The following is a 20,815-nucleotide window of genomic DNA, read 5'->3' on the forward strand; positions in this document are numbered from 1 at the left end:
CAACAAGGGCCTGCACCGCCCCGGCGGGCCGCGGCCGGTGAGGGAGAGCACGGCCCGGGCACGCTAGCTGCGCCTTTGGCACCTGTTAGCAGGGGTAGGGGCAGCAGGTCGGGGCGCGGGCCCCGCTGCCGCGGCGCCCGTGAGGGAAAGAGAAGACGGAAGACTGTTAGTTTGGCTGCGAGAAGTCCCCGTGGGCCGGAGCACTGCAGGTGAATGGAGTTATGTCTCCTTACCTAATGCTAGGCCTAGAATGTCATCGCCTTTCAGAGAGGACAGAGCGGTCACTGGTTTTGAAAAAGATCTGTCATTAAATATTAGCCTTTACCTTTGACTATATGTTGCTGCCTTTTTTGTCCCCGCAGGTGATTTCAGCGGCTGTACACAAAAGCGTAAGGAGTCCTTCCCTGTATCAGGTTGCTCTTCAGCTAGTCTAAAATCACATTTCTGTAGAATACACTTTAAAGAAGATAGACAGCTTCATACTTGATCTCAAGGGTTGTCTGGTGATGTCTGAAACAAAGGCATTGCTGATTTGAGAAATGAGCTTACACCAGGAATTCCTGGCACTCACCAAGAGCAAGTTTTGCCCAGACATCACAGAAACGGCTCCCTGTGGGAGACCTGACGTATCTGGCAGTTCCCTCTGTGGCTGCCAGTGGTGGTGGAGGAGCACCAAGACACCCAGCCTGGCACAAGCCTTATTGCCCAGAGACCATCAATTACATTGTCGAGCATTACCTCACTAAATATGTGAGGCTTTTAATAAAATTACCCAATAGAACTCAGTAAAATTGAGTAATCATGATCCATAGGATTTGATTACCTTCATTACTGGGGTTTGCAAGACTGCAGCTTTCACTGACTCGGTGACATCCTCATTGATTTTTCTTGATACCTACCACCTTCATACCCAAGTACACCAAATTGTGCGATCATACATGTGTATACCTGCAACATCTAATTCTCAGTCCTGTGTGTTGCTGTGAGTTTGTTGACGTCTCACATCTCTCTGTTCTTTTATTTTGGTACAGGAGAAGAGGTCAGTTTTTATGTTGACTTTCATAATTCGAAATTTTCATCCTAATTTCTTTCCAGGTTAATTAACAGTAATTTTCAATATTATCAACCTTATCCTGGTTTTGGTTTTAAAGATAAGGTAACCAGAACAGGTTCAGCTGAGTAAAATTACATTTTTAATACAGCAAACATTTTAATTTCTAGTGACTAATGAGCCTCTAAAGAATATTCAGCTCCATTCTCTGTAAATTTATTGTTATTGGTCCACTATTCTCTTTACGTTTAGCTTTGATGAGAGTATCCTGTTGGAGAATTCAGGGCACATAATCACAAATGTCTAAACATGAGAAAAGTGAAGAGATTGAGGATTATTTTTATCAATTTGTCAAAAGTTAGAGTGTTATAGTCCAGATCAAGAAATAACAAATTGATTACTGACAGAAAAGAGGCTTAAAATGCAGTAGACAGGATGGCTGTTACGACTGGAAAGCTACCATCACAGAGAAATAGCAGCAATTAGGACACAAAAGATTTATTTTTAATAGATTACATAGTTATATACCCTTTCATAAATTCAGTTATTCACCCAAGTTGGCAAATTTTTATTATTTTTGTGTGTTTTCAATTTAAGAAGGTGGTAACACAGGATACAGGCCATACATTAGCATTTTCACTGGTAGGGTCACCAAGTGGACAGAGCGATGCTCTGTGGTGTCCAACAAGGGGTGGAATCGCAAAAGAAAGTAAGTCTTGTAGGTTCTCCGGCCACAAACATAGCTGTGATAAACCGCCTTATATCTCTTACACACTGCCTGCTCTGCTTCCAGATTCTTTTTCATTCAGCATTTCTGTTTTTTAAAGGTCAGCCTGAGAATGGAAAAATGCTGAATAAGGTCAAAATCAGCCTTTCAAAATTCTCACCAAAATTTAACTCCCAGCAATGAAATATACTCCTGTCATCAGGACTGGAAGTAAGGTCATTTCTCTTTTTTGTGGGCAGACCGTAATTACTTCTCCAGGCAGATGAAAAAGAATTATATAGAGCTAGTAAACTGACCAGTTCTTGCTGTGTAGGAAGCACACTCCCACAGCTTGCAGAAGTACTGATTATTGTTTTGGCTTTTAGTACCTTTGCAATAACAGTAATAAATATTTTTAATAACAATACATTCTTTTTAGAGTTGTTTAGGTCATAGGAAATCATTCCTCCCAGCGCAGAAGAAAAGTTTCATTTTATGACTCAGGTTAATTGCAGAGACTTTGGACCTTTATACTGTAGCTTTGCTGCAGGTGCATTCTTAGGAGGAAGCAGACTTGTACAGAAAGTGGTAATACAGAATATGTTAGTGGTAATGGCAAGCGGGACAACAGACTTTGTTCACAGGAAGGATTAAGCTCCTGGAGCTTTAAAAGATAATACATGGGGTGGGTGGTGCTGAATTCCCTTTGTCCATTTGATCTTAGCAGCTGTTCCTGAGGTTGATGCTGTCCAAAAGAGAACTCCCCAAGCACTTTGCTGTGCATCATGGGTTGGGTTTGGTTTACAGTTGTTTTTTTTTAAAGGGCTGGTCAGGAAAGCAGAAGTCTTTGTGGGATGCTTTCAGGCAAGAGAGTCAGAGGAAATTTTACCTTATGAAAAACTGTAGCCCAACACAGTTCTTTATTGATAATGCACCAATTTGGTATAACAGAGTCTTCACAAACCACAAGGAGAATTAAAATCTTTCTAAAGTGGTTCCTAACAAGGTGGCATATAGGTAGGATTTTGGTGGAGGGAAAGGGTGGTGTCACTGGAGGTTTTGGTTCCTAAGGGATACAGTAGAGGATAACATCAAGTGTTTCTTGTGCTCTCTTAAGGAACATCATAAATACCCTGTAATGGATGTCAGGTCTTTGACAGTAACCCAAATTGTAAGAGTACAACTCCTTAAACAGTTTTTTCCTTCTTTACTTGGGTTTGCTTCAATCTAATTGATGGAATTATCTGGAGACTCACTTTCTTTTTCTTTATAATTCAGCAGTTTAGAAAAAAAACTTTTGTTATTTCATAGCTGTTCCTCTCTGTGATGTAGACCATTATCCTTAAAATTAATTTTAGTCCCATTTCTGTTATAAATTTAGTTTATAGAATAGATTATTAGAGAAATTTTGAAGATGTATTTATCCTTTCTTCTTTGTAATCCTTTGCTAAAAAGTGGATTAAGAATTATAATGGGAAAAATACTAAAGAACCAGAGGAAACTAGATGCTTTGGGAAATGAGATATACAAAATACCTCTAAAAACTTAAATTCAAGCTGGATTAAACTGTAACATGGACAGGAGGGCAAACAGGCTCCTACAATTCAGAGAGAGATGGACTGATCCACAGTTTGTTTCCATTTCAATTCAAACTCATCTTCTTAAGTACATTCAAAAATGCTGTTTGCTGGAGTGGTTTCTATAGCAGTGTCCTGCTTCATTAAAAATCAGCAGGGCTGATGAACCATGGACTAGCAGAAGCTCATTAAAATGTCTGATCTTGTTATGCAATAGGCCAGTGGCAGCCTGTGACTCCTTTATTGTCTCTTGATGTAAGAACTGTGTCTCGACAAAGCCCAGCTCATAGGGCTTTTCATGTCTCTTTGTGGAGATGCATAAAAATAACCGCATAAGCCAGTCTGTGGGCTGTGCTGTGCACTGGTAAGCACTTTAAGGTCTGTTCTCGGTTCCAGCTCACACATGAGACGCTCCAGTCACGCAGTGAACTTAACAGATACCTCTGTCTTAACAGATACCTCTACCTGTGCAGGGCCCATTGGAGGCTTCAAAGATGCAGAGACCTACAGCAGGATTTAGGTGGACTTTACATACTTAAGGCCACCTGTGTGATCCAGTCCCTCCTCTCTCCCCCTGCCCCACTACGTGACAGTCACTTGACTCAGTATCTAAAAGACATTCAAATTTTGTCTGAAAGTTGCCTCTGCTCTTGCACTTGGACTGTGAGATTTCAGGCTAATGCCTGTTAGAATACAAAAAGTAGAGAGAAAGATGCCTATCCTTCCCCAGGGGTTGACCAAGCACACCAACATTCACCAAACCATCCCCGGGATGAGATGGTGTTGCTGCCTGGTCAGAGCATCCTCCACCCCGGTCTTTGTGCCGAAGCAGTGCCACAGAAAGCAAACTGAGCATCAGGGATCCAAGATGATGCAACACAAGAAGGATGTTCACTCTGCAGCAAAGAAACTACAGGCAAAACTTTTGAACAGGAGTGCCTCAGGGTGAGTGACAAGGTGCCAACTAAATCATGTGCTATCACTGTTTCACTCCTCCTCCCCAAACTTGTCTACACTGTCATGCTTTTGCACTGGCCCTGGTTTTTATTGCACCCTCAGCCGAGTCAGTTCAGTTCACTATTTTTTTTTTCCCCTGGGCTAGTGCTCCAACAGCTTAGCAAGTGAATTGGCTCACAGAGGGTTCCACATATGCTAGAGCCAGTATAAGGTAATCCAGAGGAGGAAAGAGGGAAGAGAAAGAATGGGGAGAGGAATGGTACTTCCCCATTTTAGTGTCAATGAGACGTTAGATCACTCATCCCTTTCGTGGAGCTACACCCTCACATTTCTGTCTCTGCAACCTTATTTCTGGTTAAAGATGGGAGCAGATATTCACCTCATTTAACTATCTCCACGCATGATACAGGCACCATAGGCACCCAAATTTTCCTTTCCATTCTGGGAGGCAGGCACCAGGTAAACTTTTATTGGATTTACTCCAAAGTCCTTTGGAGGAGGATAAAACAGATGGCTACAATGCCTGCAGCAACTCTGGTTCACTTCTGAAATCTTTCGAAATATTGCTAGTTCAAGGGACTGCTTCCATGAGGGAAGGAGCAGCACAGACAATGCCATTTAATTCAACCGTGTTGAAGGGTTTCAGTGATGCAGATACTCCATGAAAAATTTTGATCTTAGTAACTATAGCAACTCATGCCATGAAACAGTTGTTCTTCTTCCCACCGTGTCCTGTGCTACACATACACCATCTTCAGAGAATATGTGCAGTATTTTGCACGTCTGCTTCAATCTCCATCTGAAAAAGCTTCACAAACATTTGTTCAACATCTCACACCCGTGAAATATCACTATAGGCAGGGCTAAGTGTCACTGAATCTCGTCCATTTAACTGCTCTCCTTCATTCGGATAGCTGCTGTGATATTTGAGCAAATGCCATTATGAAACACCAAGGTTCTCAGAAGTGTTTGAAATTGTTGTAATGTGTTTGTAAAGAAGGAAGAGCAAAAAGTAGCATCAGGGAAATGAAGAGAAGCTCCCACAGCTTGTGAAGAGCAGCAAAATAGCATTTTAGGAGAAAGCAGTGAATGAAGAGTATTAGTGTGGCGTCTGCAGAAGCAGTGTCTGGTTTATCTGACCTCTGCCCAGTCCTGAAAACAAGACTGGTTTTATTATCAGCAAATAAACATGTCTGTGTTGTTGTTCAGCACCTCAAAATAACACACAGAACCCCAAACTCTGAACGGTTATCAGATAAAAAGGAGCAGGAGTGGTGTTATAATTTTAAACATGTGGAAGCTGAGGCAACAAAGTATTAAGGGTGTTTTCAGGGAAAGTCCATTCCACATCCAAGGGCTGTCATTTATTTTCTTAGCTCCAATTTCAGATCATTAGGACTCATAGACTTTTAAAAACTAAATTTCAATAGAAGTATGCCCCTGACACTCTCACATGAGTTTACCATTCATTTTGCACTCCTATGGAGCAGCATGGGCCTCAGAGCTACCAAGAGTGACACTGCATGCAAGTACAAATCTTCTCATTCTGTGGGAAAATTTACTGCAGCATCATTTATTGACTGTAAAAAGAATTATACATGTGTCAGAAGAGAAGAATTAAAGCTTTCACCCAGTGCCACTATCAACCATACAGTGAAACACTTAGGAAAATAAAATTTCTACAATCATATTTTACCACAGTACAGTCCTTTCAGTGTGAGGTCCACAGAGTAACACTAAGTGTCAGAAGAGCAACATAACGTAATGGTTTCAATCCTATCTCTCTTCAGCTGGTCTGTGACTAGCTTGCAGAGCAATTAGACTACAGTTATCCACAGTGAACACAGCTGATACTCTGGTTTTTAAGCATCCTCAGCTGCAACTAGTTTCAAACGATGCCTCTCCCAAGAGAGGTGCTTCATGTCACGCCACTGGAGTATAGCCTGAGCTAGGGTGAGTTTACTGCTTAAGGACACAAATCAAAATCCTTTCTTTTTCATTTTAGGATGAGCTCAGCGAAATCATAAGGAAACAATTGTGTATGAGATTCTATATCACCCCTCAGTCTGGCAACTGTTGATGCATGAGTGCCTACATACAATTTAAACTTCACGTGCACAAGTACCATTACCTGTTAGAAAAAAAAGTAAATGTCAAGACAGATCACCAGCTGAAACTATTTTGCAAAAATGCAATATTCAAGTTAATATCTTAAAAACCAAATCAAATACTTACTGTTTAAAATAAATTTTAAGGGCAACAATATGGAAGTGAGCAGTATCTCTCAGCTCTGCCAAGGCATGCTGTCTCTGCAGATAGCTGGCATGCCTCCTGCACACTGCACCTGCAACAGAAAAGCAAAGACAGAACAAAAAAAGAAGAAAATATTTTAAAATCTAAATTTTTAAAGATAATGAGAAAATCTTGGTAATGTGAGTTATTTTCTCCTTAGTTCTTAATCTGAAACCTGCACAAAGAAACTTCTCATTCACTCGCACCGACACAGTTTAAACATCACAAATACAGCTAGCATAATGGTGCTCTGTCCAAAACCGGAAAGACAACGATGAGTTACTTGTTCTTACTGGTCTCTAGGGTAATAGTTAAAGAAAGGTTTTCTGTTATTTGAAGAAATAAAGTAAGCTGCTTTACAAACAGTTTGAGGCCAACAAATGGATCTTTAAAAATGTTCTTAAGTGAAATAGTTTTTGTAAAATTGTTATGAGGGATTGCATTCCAGCAAACACCTGAACATCCCACTCCGTAAGCTTAGGTTATTTCTTTGAATGTCTGTAAAAACAACGTCTAATGTCGTATGCTGTGGGCATGGTAACAACTGTGCTACACACCTCTTCAGTCACTGTTCAGGCTGTGACATGTGCTACTAGCACACTTAGATTATTATTATATCAGGTCCCTCTTAAATGAAAAACTGGTATTCTACACTGTACACTGGATTTACAAAAAGTTAAACAATGCCCTTTTGAAATGAAGGCAAAGAAATCTTTTTAAACAGCTGGGGTGGAGCATAAAAGGAATCCACAGTAAAAAAAGAAAAAAGGCCTTTTTTCAAATAAATAGTATCAGGAATCATGGTGGAAAAGGTTTTTTGTCATATTAAAATCACTTCAACTCCTGAAAATTGCAAAAGAAAAAATACGAGCCATGGAGAAGATTTGTTTTAGTTTGATCATAAATTATACTGTCATTTTTGTCTCCATATCCACATAGATGACAGTCACCTTTCCCTGGTGACTGAAGTACACTTGCTGAATTCTGAAAGGCAGTTACAAAATGAGGTTAGGGATCCCTCAGCTAGGATAAAGCAATCTTGATTTTAATTTCAAACACCCATTATTTTTTGTGTGTGTGAATTTGCCAACAGAAGAAGGAATGTGTGTGTATTTCATAAGAAAAAAAGCACCTATATTTCCCTTTTATACTATCTATAGGAAAGGGAAAAACTTCTTTTTAGTGCTACAATTAGGTGCCAGTATGTAACATAACTATCTGATTTAGTGCAGAGTTTTAGAGCAGAGGATTTAAGACATTACTACCTGCAGTTGTCATCTTTACCTCTTGCTGGAGGTGACTGCCTCTAGAATATCAACTAGAGCAGCTAAGAGGAGAACATCTATTTCTTCCTGACAACACACCATTAGGAGAATTGTCTCCTGGAAAGGAAAAAAAACCACAGTATGGCTGCACGGCACAGACAGCTGGGGATGAACAGTGTTGGTGTGTAGAGAGCTTGCACGGGAGAATGCCTGAAGGAAAGCTGGGAGCAGAAGGGCTCACAAGCAGCATCGTTGCTCATGCTTTCTATTACTACAGCCGGGCTCAGTGCCAGCTCCAAGTGGGAATTTAATCATGGAAAGCACCAGCGTGAAATAATACTTAGACAGATTTGGTGTCATGGGATGCAAGTGTGTGGAGGCTTTGGGGCAGCACTATCCCCTGTGGCTTATCACAGAGGTGAAAGGAAAGCCCTTCCCTTTTGGGGGGAAGGCTGCAGAGCCGTGGTGCAACCCTGGGGACACTTCAGCAGTGCATCGTGTCCTGAGAGCTGCAGGGTTTTCCTGTGGGCTTTGAGAGCTTGTAGATCTTGAGGAGCTGCACACGCAGACCTGCAGATGGTGAGAAATACAGCAATCCACGTACCATGTTTCTGCAGACAGAGGCAGAATTGGCCGGGTTTCAAATAAATATATATATTTTAAAATGTTAAAAACAGTAAAAAGTTTTTAAAAGCAAGATAACACAAAACCACTAATTTAGAGAAAATTTTGCATTTTTTTTTAACATTGTTTTCTTCCAGTCTTAAGGTCCCTCTGACATTCAACTCCAAGTTTACTACTGAAAGAGGCTCTGAGCTCCACTGCAGCCTCTGTCAGCTAGGGACCACCGTACCATGGGGCAGAGGGCGGATGAGCCACTCGCTACCAGTCTGCCTGACCAGCTCCCCAGTTCGGGTCTCTGATTTGTTGGGGGCCAATGTTAGGTCATTCATCTCTTCCTCTTTTCCTGCATAATGCCTAAATATCCTGCATGGCCAGAATGTGGATTTGAAATTGCGAGTCAATGTGAATGTGAGTCAAAAGATGGGAGTAACCTGCCAGGGCCTTTGAAGGGAGAGACTGGTGCTGTGATTCCTGCTGAGAAGGGGCTCTGAGCAAGGAGGAAAGTCAAATGTCTAACCACAGTAAAAGCAATTAGTAATTTCAAATCCAACTGCTTATTTTCTGCAGAAAATTGCACACACCGGTGCTGTTTAAACTCCCCTCTTCAGGGGTAGTAAGGAGTCAGAAGATGACAACACTACACTTTATTTCAGTGGAACAATAGTGGCATCCAGTGGTCAGTCAGCAAAATTCAAAGCACTCCTTCCCCAGGGTTTCACTGGGGTACTGTGGTCTGCTCGGGCACCTCATATTCTGTCCTTGATTGCTTTTATTTTTGGGTGGTGGGAAATAATACTTCCCCTTCAAAATGGGGTGTATTTGCACCTCAGTGGAAAGAGTAAAATACATTTTCTAAAGTCCAATACTTAAAAAGTTAATGCTCTGAGGCCCTATTGCAGTTGGCAAGTAATAGTAGGGAGGGCAGAATTGGCCTTGGTGCAAACACATTTGATCTAAAGGCCCTGTTCTTGTGATGAACGAGGTCAAACAAACTGTAATACATCGTTGCAGCTATGTTCTGTTTGGTTCCTCTGATTGTCTAGAGGAAGATCTGTGTGCAGCTTTATAAATCACCAGAAGTAATACTTTGGTTGCTCTAAATCCTTGGAAATTTGTTTTTGCCATGTCACTGAAGTGAGTTGCATCCTGTCTCCTTACTAGCCATCATTTATATTATGAAAATATCTTTGCATTGTGTACCTTTATACTATTTCTTCCTAGACTGAAAGTAAGTTTTAAGAGGAGAATATGATTTGTCATATTTGGTTTTAGAGTCTCACCTTTAAACTGTGGATGGAGAGCTTCCATTCATACCAGGCTGGTCACCTTAATGCCCATTGCCTCTCCTCCTGCACTGAAAAGAAAGGGGGTGTTTACTCCACCAGACCTCCAAGTAGATCATTTACATCCATCTTCTGCTACTCCATTTGGATTTCAGCTAAAGCAATGAACCTAACCCTACCTTGCTAATGACAAAAGTATCTGCTGCAGTCTCTTTCTGCAGGAAAAAAAATGCTGTAAATGAGATGCTGTGATACCTCAGGAGAAAAAAATGCAATTAAATTACCCTAAAATCTTGTAACAAGCATAATATTTTTTCCCCTCAGATATACTCCTGACAACTTAAAAGTTTAAAGATTCATCCAGGGCACTTGGTTTTGATTTGTACATCTTCACAGTCATTATGTATTTGCACAGCAACCAAGAGGAAAACTAAATACTTAAATTCTGGACTCAGATCTCTGCAGTGTAGATATTGATACACCATCCACGATTCTCACAAGTAATTGTGAATGCTCCAAAATAGTTTATCTTTCCAATTTCCACCTTAAAAACTAAATACAGTTTTTACTTTCAATCAAAGTAACATCATAAAATATGTATCAAAGCTTTCCATCTGCCTGTTTTCATAGCATCCATGTCTGGACTAAATATAAGTTCTACAGGGTTTAGCCTGTTACAGGTTTATACATTGCCTTAATGACAAGATTTGTGCTACTTGTCAAAAACATAAATACAATTAATTAAAATTATGTGTTGTGACATATGACAGAGAGAAACTGAGTGAACTTCTTTGAGAAGTTCAGAAAAGTTTACTACCCTTTAATTTAATTATATGGCTGTTGAGTGACAGAAGGGGCACCATATAGAGGGGAGGGGGGATGGTCAGTAGATGCTTTCTGCCAAACAAAAATGTCTTTCTGCCTAACAAAAATGTCTGCTATCTCAAATGTTGTGTGCATTTTACGTGGACTTATGAAATTTCCAATTCTGACTTTGTACAGGTTTGCCCCCCCTTCTTTTTCCCTCCCTCTCTTCAAATGTGTAAGGTCCCAACTCAGTCCCCATTGAAGTAGATGTAAAGACTCCCACTGACTGCAGTGGGAATTGGATTAAATCTCTAAAACAACAATTACATGCCTAATTGCTTTTTACTGCTCACTTAAAAATGCATTCTTTGAAACACTACCAATATTTATAAAGGCTGATAGTTTAATGTGCTGAACTATTTAGGTTATTTGGAGACCTATTTTCCACCAGTGCCTGGGGGTTTAAATAAATGCTATAAAAGAGTGTTATTTACATTCTGCATTTATAACAGAAGTGTTTATATTGCATCGTTATTCTTCATAGTGATTTTCCTCTAAATGCCAAAACTTTGCTCCTTTGAAGTCAGTGGAAGATCTGCCATTGACTTAATTCAAACTGAAACTGGGAGCAAACATGAGGAAAAGGGAATGCAGGTTTCAGATCATTCTGAAAGAGAGACAAGTCTTGTGAAAGACTCTTCCTAGAGCTCCATACTGACTGTCTCTTCTGGAGATCACCCTTACCCTGTCCACTCCAGTCCTCAATGTCTCCTGAGCTTCAAAAGACCGTGTGTTAGTTTGGCAGAGCCTGTAAACAGTACCTAAAGTGACTGTGCTGATTTGCTGATTTGACAGTGGCTCGGAGAACTTTAACCCTATTCTGCAAGTGGCAATCTGCACCAGCTCAGCTCTCTAAAATGCAATCCTGACTCTAAAATACAAGCCCCATACAAAAGTGGGTGTGAGAAGATTCTGCAGAAATTAATTAACCATCAGAGATCCTTTACTTGGCCTCTGAGACTGAAAAAAATAGTCACTGAAGGAAAACAGTGCAATCCTTTTCCTATAAAATCTACTTGAAAGAAACAATATAATTAAAATAACCCTGAGTCTCACAAGTATGGCCTGGAGGAAGACTATAAGATCTGAATTTGGCCGCATGCCTAATGACTTTTACTACAGAAGCGCTTCATTACCAGCATTCCCTCTGAATATGCAAACCCAATCTCTGCCACAGAGTTCCTTCTAACTATAATGGACCAAGTTTAGGCATCTTTTTAAACAAATATAGCAGGAACTCTCTGGATAGGCTTGGAAATAATTCTGAGTAATGCTGTTAGGCACCATAAGGAGGCAAGTCAGATTTTGGGAAATGGATTAAAATGGTTACAGAATTCTCTCTTTAACTTGACAGAGGATTGACAAAGGACATGTTGAAAGCAAATAGCCTCAAAACCCATTTATCTACCCACAAACCAGCTGATCAGTAAATAAAAATAAGCACGCCATGAGTATACAAATTAAGGTGGAGAGTACCTACACACTGTTAATTTCAGCATTATTTCAGTGTAAGAAGGCCAGATTTTTCCAGGAATTAAAAGCATACATCTCATTTTGCTATAATGTATTGATATGCTCACTGCTCAGATTTAAAAGCATTTCAAGATCGTATCCTAATATGGGATCAAGCAAACACTTCTGGCCTAATGGAAGGTGGTTGTGCAACAGGACAGCCACAATAAAATAAATGGTCAGTTGTGTCCATATGCCTGGTTAGTTAAAGCAAACAATCCTCCTTCTGAAATCCATTTTCTTAGCGATGTTCCCCCTGTTGCTGGGTCTGGGCAGTATCTAACCCCTGCAATGCTGTGGTCAGTAAGTGCAATATAAATGGGAGGGTTATATTTGACCAGATAATTCAAATACAAACATGAACATAACACAGCTATAAAATAAAAGCAACAAAGACTATATTCCACAAGCTGAGACGTTATTATTATTACTACCACTACCTAATGTCACTCCAGCATTTTTTCTATATAAGGAGTGATGATTTTACAGCCCGTTACCCAGCTTTTAGTGAGCCCAGGTCCATTTCCATGGCAACGGGAGATGCAGCCGTCTGCGAAGTTGTCAGAAGGCTGTGATGTTCGGTTCCTGTGCCGAGCATGGCTGATGGCAATCCAACAGCGGCAATCCACACATTTTTAGGAACTAATCTCCATTGCAATGCTTTCAGCTAAATGAAACAGAGAAATAAATATCCTGTTAACAGGCTGTGGGGCTTTTTTTGTTGTACAATTTCTCTTGTTAAAGATTTCGTAAAACAAGTCTTTTTAAGGCATGTTTATTGACTAGGAAATTCCAGTACCTACATTTTAATTATAGCACAAGCCTTTGCAGTCAGAAACTTCACCCGATTTTTTAATTTATTTTTTTATTTTTTAATTTTTTAAAAATTTTTTTTTAATTTTTTTTTTAATGAAGTGCTTTGTCCCTTTCTCCTCAGCTCTGACTTGCTCCCGGCCTTTGGCAGGGGGCAACAGCCCATGTAACACTGTGCATACACAGTGCAAGGTGCAGTTGTTTGGACAGGTTTATACACTGGGATGTGGTGACTGACAGTAGTTTGAATAGACTGAGGATGTGATGGGTCAGATGGTCTAAGGAAGAATTTGTCCAATTTAATAAAGTTTGTATGAGAAAAATACTCAAACCTCTGGAAGATTCGTAGGTGTCTAACTAATCCAAGTACAGCCCTCTGAAGATATGCACTCTGCACACATCGGTTAGGGGCTGAAGAGCAGCTGGATGTAGCTGTGGCCCTTGGAGCCGTGGCTGCCGCAGGGGCATGTCCTGTCCCTTCCCCGACAGCCAAAAGGCTGCCATAGCTCACGGTCCTGCATATTAACCCAAGTGGAAACCCTTCAAGGTCTAGGTTAATATGCCAGGGCATGAAACGTGGCGGCCGGCATGGAGCTGTACATCCCCTTCAGCCGCATCTCCCACAAAGACATTCGTCCATGGCGTGGGCAAGGCCGGTCACCCAGACCTTGGGGCTGTGGTCTCACCGCTGCAGCAGCCCCCCCCGCCCCCCCGAACTGCAGCCATGAGCCCTGACAGCGCTGCTCTTTGCCAAAACACTTCTGGCACACTCTCACCTTCCCCAGCTGCCACGGCACGGCAGTGATTGATGGCGCTGAGCATGCAACAAGCAATCGATGGGTTAGGCAGCTTTACGCTCCTAACAGGATTTTCTGCTTGCACAAGTGCCAGAAACACAGCACAGCCCGCCCCTACTTTGAGCATATTGAATTATAAGGAACTAACTAAAAAAGTACATGGGGAGGGTGGCATAATACTGTGCAGCATATGGATGTTCTGCTTTGCCATGCCCAAATCCTGTCTAGCATAAATAGGCTCATTTCCCACTGACATCAAGAGATACTGTCTTATGTTATTCCATACTGAAATCTAAAAGTGGATCATGATCATCTCCCACATTATCAAACAAAAACTAGTTGTCCAAAGCCAGGCAACATTCTCATAGCAGCTCTAGCATATGCCATCAATCTTTCCCTGAAAAGTGATTTTCCTCTCATTGCACTGACTGTTCTCTGATTCAGCAGAAGGTTATTAGCAGGACAACGTGGAGAATGTGCCTCTTCCAAATCCATGCAGCAAGAAATAACTCAATCCTGGCTTGCAGCTTGGTTGAAACGATGCCAGAGCTGCCCCATGCCCTGACCAGCCCCTCTCCAGCTGAGAGAGAATAAAACTGATGTTTAAGGGAGGTTGAAACTTGCTTTCTAAGGAAGTTGCTTCCAGGCACCTGGTCTCCAAGAGCAGCCATGGTAGGATTCAGCTCATGGTAGACATCCACTACCTCCAGCAGACAGCTGTGTGTGATGCCACTGACCTGCAAGCACGTTTGGGGATGCGGGGCCATGCTGACCACCTTTGTGCGATCAGCAGTGTCTCTGTTCCTCCAGTTATTCATGTTCTGCCTCCAGATAAGGGACCATACTTGCTTCTCTGGCATGGATGGTCTTCCCAGGGTGCGAGGGCTGAGCCTGAGGTGGCAGGGACACATGACAGCGTTTGGGCCCCAGGGTGCTCTGCCGCACAGCCCAGCTGTAGCACAGAGCCTCGCAAGCTCTGCTTTGCCATCAGACTGCAGCACTACATGATCACCCGTGTTTTTTCATGGCAGAAGGAAGTTTCTCCAGGAAATGCCATACTCAGGCATTCATATTTTGTGCATGCAGCTTTTGCCATGGAGTAAAGAGAGAAGCCACATCAGCTGTCAGTGAAACGTCCTTTGGACTGATGTTTTTCAAGTGGCCTGCTGTGTCAAGTCCCTAATTGCACTAATGGACCTAATGAACCAAGCCTCCTGGGGGAAGCGGGGAAAGCCACAAAGAGTCAGTTAAAATTAAACCAAACAAAGTGCTTGGGAATACATTGCTGGGAACAGCTCTGCCTCGGAGGCAGCGGCGATCCATAGGTCCTATTCACCCCCTGCCCATTTTAATCTCCAAGAGCACTTGCGATCCCCTTGGTGGGCAAACCCAGACCGACCTCCCCTGGGGCTGCGGGGAGCAGCCAGGAGGCAGCTCTGCACCACCAGAGCCACAGTGCCCACGCTCTCCTGGGGCGCAGGAGGGGTTTCCTGCACTAGCACCCTCTCCTTCCAGGATGTTCCTCGTAGCTTCATCCCATTCCACCCCACCTGACCCCACCTATGAGGTGCTGGTAAAGGGCAGGGCACCCCGGGACTCACCACTCCCAGTCCTGGTTCTGAGGAGATGACCCTTAACAACTCTGCCTTTGCTTTTTCTACTGGATTTGCTACTGGCGGTCATGAATCTCTGGAGATTTTCCAGCACAGCCTTGCACTAGCAGTGGGCTCAGCCCCGAAGAGGAGAAGCTCGTCAACTATGTTGTTTCTTCATGCCAAAAAACTGCAAATAAACAGGCAAACCTCTTATTTCCTAATGTACCCAAGCCTGATGATTACTAACTGGATGTCTGCTACTTTTAGTATCTGTTGTAAGCTATTTTCTATAATTGTTCTGCCTGAAATGGGAGTGTATAGTGCACAGCTTGCTTTATCGTCCTGAGGTGATTTTTAATTGATGAGTGGCCTAGCACTCGTTGGATGCTCACAGCTATCTTTTAATAACAAAACAGGTTATTTCTGTATCTATCTCCCCTGCCATAACTGCCTGGTATTCATTTCTAGAACTTTTTTTTTTAACTTGGGTAAAGAAAGAAGCAGGACCCAGCTCCTGCAGACCTCTGCTTTGGCTGAAACGCCGGCAGCCATCAAGACTCAGTGACCACCCTGCATTTTGGTGCTGATCAAAGTAACTGAGTGGAAGGGGATGTGGGGTTTGTTGTGCTGTGGTTGCCATAGAACTGCTTAAAAGGTATTTCATCCCAGGAAAGCAAACTTTAAAAGACAACAGAAAATCATGAGTCTCACATTTTTCTCCAGTTACTCTTGCTCCTGTTTGTAACTGCAAATATTTATATGTGAGCCAGGATAGTTTATCCCTCATGCCTTCTGAACAGCAACGTAGCATTACTTGCAGATCTTTAGCCCCACTGACACAGAGACCTCAGCCTGCTTCAGGAAAGAGAGTTTAGCTCTTAACCGTTTCAAGAAGGACGGGAATCGTAGCCTTATTACCTGCAGATATCACTGCTCAGGACTGGCAGTGGAACCAGAAGTGGAGTTTGGGAACAGTGGTTGTGCGGGTTTGTGCTGTGGCTGCCAGCCTGCCTTCCTCCCACCTTATCCTGCAAAACAAGAAGGGTGAAAATTTTACAGCCCCAACCAGATATCTGCAGTAACACAGGAAAGCCCCAGAACACAGCACTGGAAGAAACCTAAGATTATTCTGTCTAAGCTGATATACCTAACCATACCTGGGGGCTCCCACATACACACTGATCTCCTCTCTTTTTAAAACATTCAGTAATGGTGTTTATCCTCCCTAATGAGACAGGTCTAGTGCCCAGCTCTATTCCTTCAGCTTTTCCTCAGTGGTCATATTTTCTACAACTGCCAGGTGTGTTGCTGTCCTCTGGACACCTCCCAGTTTGTCCAGAAAGTTCAACCCAGTGTCCTGGATGTGGCCTCCCACTGTCAAGCAAAACAAGATACCTGCCCCCCATGCTGCTGGTGCAATCCTCCCATTAACGTAACTCAGAACAAGACTTGCATTTCTTTTCTCTGCTTGCAACAGCCCAATACTAGTGGTTTATATCCGGTTTGAGACCCAGTATTTTTCACTGGTTTGTTTTTGTGATAGTCCTTTCTATTTTTGCACTTGATTCTTCTTCCAAATGCAAGGCTTTCCTCATCTTTTCATTATCCTCATCTGGACCACATGCCCAAAGTCATTGTGGTGGCTGAGCACAGGCAGGAATCTGAGGCGGTGAAGAGATGTGTGTTGGGGAGGGAAAGGGCTGCATGAAAATATGATGATGGGAACAGAAAAAGCAGAGTCTGACGGAAAGAAATCAGAAAAGGAAAAAGAAAGCCTATAGAAGAAATGAAAAACATGTCATGGGAAAGAGAAGAAAATGAATAAAAGAAAAAGGTACAGACAATGACAGTGAAAATAATGTAGAAAAATTACACGGGGATTTTTGAGAGAACAACGCAGGCAAGAAGGGAAACAAAGTCTTACAGAACAAGAACTTTGTCCAATTTTAAGCTGTTATCAACCAGCTCCAAACTGAATTAATGTTTATATCCCATAAACAGCTGCTAGCTAGGTATGACCTGCCCTGGGTAGTAGAATGAGTCCTAACAGTAAGATGTATTGAATGCTTTTCGAACCTGTGTGACAGAGCTGTGAATCATAGCACAGTATGCAATATTTTAATTCTTGCAAAGAGAGGATAGCAAATGGCCTGGAAATGTGTTTTACCATCAGCCTTGAAAAAAATAAACTTAGCCCCTCTCAGATCTCCGCAAGTCACCGGAGAACACTGTTCTCCCAGATGAAAGCTCAGGTGGTCCTTGCTTTTCTTTATTAGAAGAACAAATTTTTGGGGCCTATTTTCTCTAGAAAATATAGCAAAATTACTGAGAGCAAAGGCTCAATGATAAGCCCTCTGTCTCTACAGTAAAATATAAAGATATCTTTGCAAGTCAGGACTCAGGATTAGCAGGCACCCATAGCCTTCAGGAGCATGGATTTCCCAAGAGGTGCGATATTTGGTGGCTAAGAGTGCTGAAAGCTAGCAGTGCAGATGGGGTGCTAATGGGCTGGACAGATGCTACTCAGTATAAACATTGGGGAGGCCAAGAATTTCTCAAAATTCTTTCTGTGCAGTTTCTTGGCCTTATTTTCCCTGTAAAATGAAAGGCAACTGCACTCAACTTTCTCCAGAGAAAGCCCAAGAGGTCTGCAACAGCACCAGTGCTTGGAAGCTGTGGCTGTAATCTCATACAACAGGAGGAACCCTCAAGAGAGATGCATAGCTAGTTCAAGGTTTATGTGCATCACAGAGCACCTTGAATAAGCTTTCTTACGAGTTTTATGCAATGTCAAATGCACTTTGATAGCCTGTGTACAGATGCTATCCCGTCCTGTGCAGATACATGCAGAGGGGTGACCCTAAAGGAGCAGCTCTGTGAGGCTCTGTGTGCAGAGCAAAGGTGAATGCTGTGCCTTGCCTCCAATAAACACCTTGTGGCTTTGCCTTTTTTTTTTTTTTTTTTTCCCCATTTTGAAGCTGTTCTTTGGCTCTGGACAACCCCTCCATGCACTGCTTGGGCTTTCCCACTGAAGGGCAATCTGGAGTTGCTCTTCACAGGAGGCAATTTGCCTGCCTGGGTAGTTTATGCAGCCTTTGAGGGTGCTATGCACTGGGTAGACTTGCTCTGATGCTGTTGTTTGATGCATCCCTCGCTTCTCCCACGTGCAGACAAAGGAAGCGACAGATCTACACCAGCCTTTCCCAGGCCTGCTGTAATGCACGTTTTTCACTCTTGACTTGCAACTGCTGCTCCATTAGGCAGCATTTTCTCCCCCACGCTTAGCAAACCTATGCCTTGCTCACCATCCCAGACTTCACCTCTTCCCCAAGATTACCAGTGCTGAAGGTCTATGCAACATCACTTGTTGCTGTAAAGGATTAGCCAGGGAAACACCTCTGCAAGCTTTGCAGCAAAGGCACGTTAAAAGCAGCCACACAGCCAGTGAGGGGGTTTGCAAAGGACTGCTCAGTGAAATGGGAAAAAATTTGGAAGGCAAAAGAAAAGAATGAATTTTCCTAGGCCAGCAATGCTGCAACTCTGAGAGGAGCCAGTAGACATTTAGACCCCAATGGGGAAGGGACTAAAAGACCTTCATCAGTTAGAGGAAAGGAGCATTTAGCAAACACTGGTGTTTTCATTCCCTCCTGTTTTAGCTTTAGCCTCCTGCTCATAGGATTCAGGCTTTGAGGTGCCACATTAACCTGACCAAAGCGTTGTCCCTGCAGACTGACGGCAAGACTCACACGCTCCCTTAGCTCAAAACATACAGCAGCAGTCCCAAAGTCAACATTTCCACACTTAGTAGCAGTATCCTCGGGATTTCCTATTCAGTCCGAGCCCTCTGCAGTAACTCGCAGCAGCTACTGTTTCTTTTTCAAGGACATGTTCACTTACAGGCACACGTGGTACCTCACAAGCACTGAAGCAGAATGTAAAATTAGATAAGACAGTCCTGATAAGAGATATTTCTATATAGGTTACAATTTTCTAATTGGAAACCAGCCCTTTTATTTTTACTTGCCCCTTCACTAACATTATAAAAACCTCCCTGCTCCCAACCATTAGCTATTTCATTTTAGTTAAACGTATCTGTTATTTTCAAATACAAAACTAAAGTCTATTTAGACAGGTGGAGTAGCCCATAAACCCTTCTGAAGCTCTGCCCCACGGCCTGGGAAGTGACTCAGGGCAGCAGCACAGCAGAGAGCTGGGCTGTCCATGCCCGTTTGGAGCCGATGTTTGATGTTCACCCTTCCTGCCCCTTTCATTACCATCTCCGTGAGGCAAGCACATGTGGTGGCTGTGACTTACCCCCGCATCGCAGCTTGACATCCGCTCCACTAATTCGGGTGGAGAAATGAGCAGCAGGAGGAGGAGGACCCTTGGCATTCGTGTTGCGCACTGACCCCCTCCCAAACGCACCAGCAGGACGGGGCACAGCGAGGCTTCTCCCGCTCCGGGGCGAAGGGTGCTGCTGGAGGAGAGGCGCCCGCTCGCCGGCTGTCCCGCCGGACGTCAGCGCCGCGTTAACCATTGCCGGGGGGACGAAGGCAGCCCAAACCTGCCGCTGCCTGCCCTCACCGAGAGCTTAATCATTTTTAAATTGGGAGAATTAATGCCACGACCTGCAATTATTCATCTTTTGTGTTGTTAGCTACAGCTCGCTGTGCTGTGCCAAATCACACGGTTTCAGACCGGTTTGCTGGTTGGAGCTTTATCAACAGCCCCATCTTCCCACTCCTCTGCCTGCCCTCCCCCGGAACCACCCCGTCACCCCCCAGCTCAGCCCCCAGTGAGGGGCTTGGAGGGGCTGGGCAGGATCAGCGCTGCATGGGAAAGCCCCCGGGGTGGTGAGGGAGCCCTCGGGGTGGCACACGGCCAGCAGGCACCAAACAATGATGCCACCGAGGCGCTGGGCCATCCCGGCAGGCCCTGGGTGAGGGGGGCCCCCGGGAACGCCGTGTACCATGCAGGGAACGTGCCGTGCCACCCCCCGGAGTGGCTCCCACCGGCCGCCCTATGGCAGCACCAAGGGTGCTAGCACTGCCGGGGAAAAGAAAAACAAAACAAAACAAACCACACCAGAAACATGCCTTACCTGAGAGCAGATTGCAGTTGTTGCTACCAGGAAGAGCCCAGGCCCCAGCACAACCCCTCCCGCCTCTGGTTTTAGCCCTAAAACATGTATTTCTCCAAGGCATTATTTATATATCCCCAGTCTTGAGCAGGAAGGTGCCCGTGCAATGCCGGGAGAGCTGCCGGTGCTGCCGCCGTGTCTTCCAGCTCTTGCAGGACTGGGAGCTGCTGTAGGGCGCCGCTCACCTCTCTGCCTCCACATGGGGCAGACCCGGCCCCAAGAGTAGCTGGTGGCCATCACAGCATCACCCTTGGCCCTGCTGGGCTGTGCCCGAGAGAACTGCGCTCTTCAGTAATTTTCCAGGTGGGCTGAAAGACCAGCAGGTGCTGAGCCCCT

The sequence above is a fragment of the Ciconia boyciana genome, chromosome 7, assembly GCF_034638445.1.
Source record: "Ciconia boyciana chromosome 7, ASM3463844v1, whole genome shotgun sequence".
Lineage (NCBI taxonomy): Eukaryota > Metazoa > Chordata > Aves > Ciconiiformes > Ciconiidae > Ciconia > Ciconia boyciana.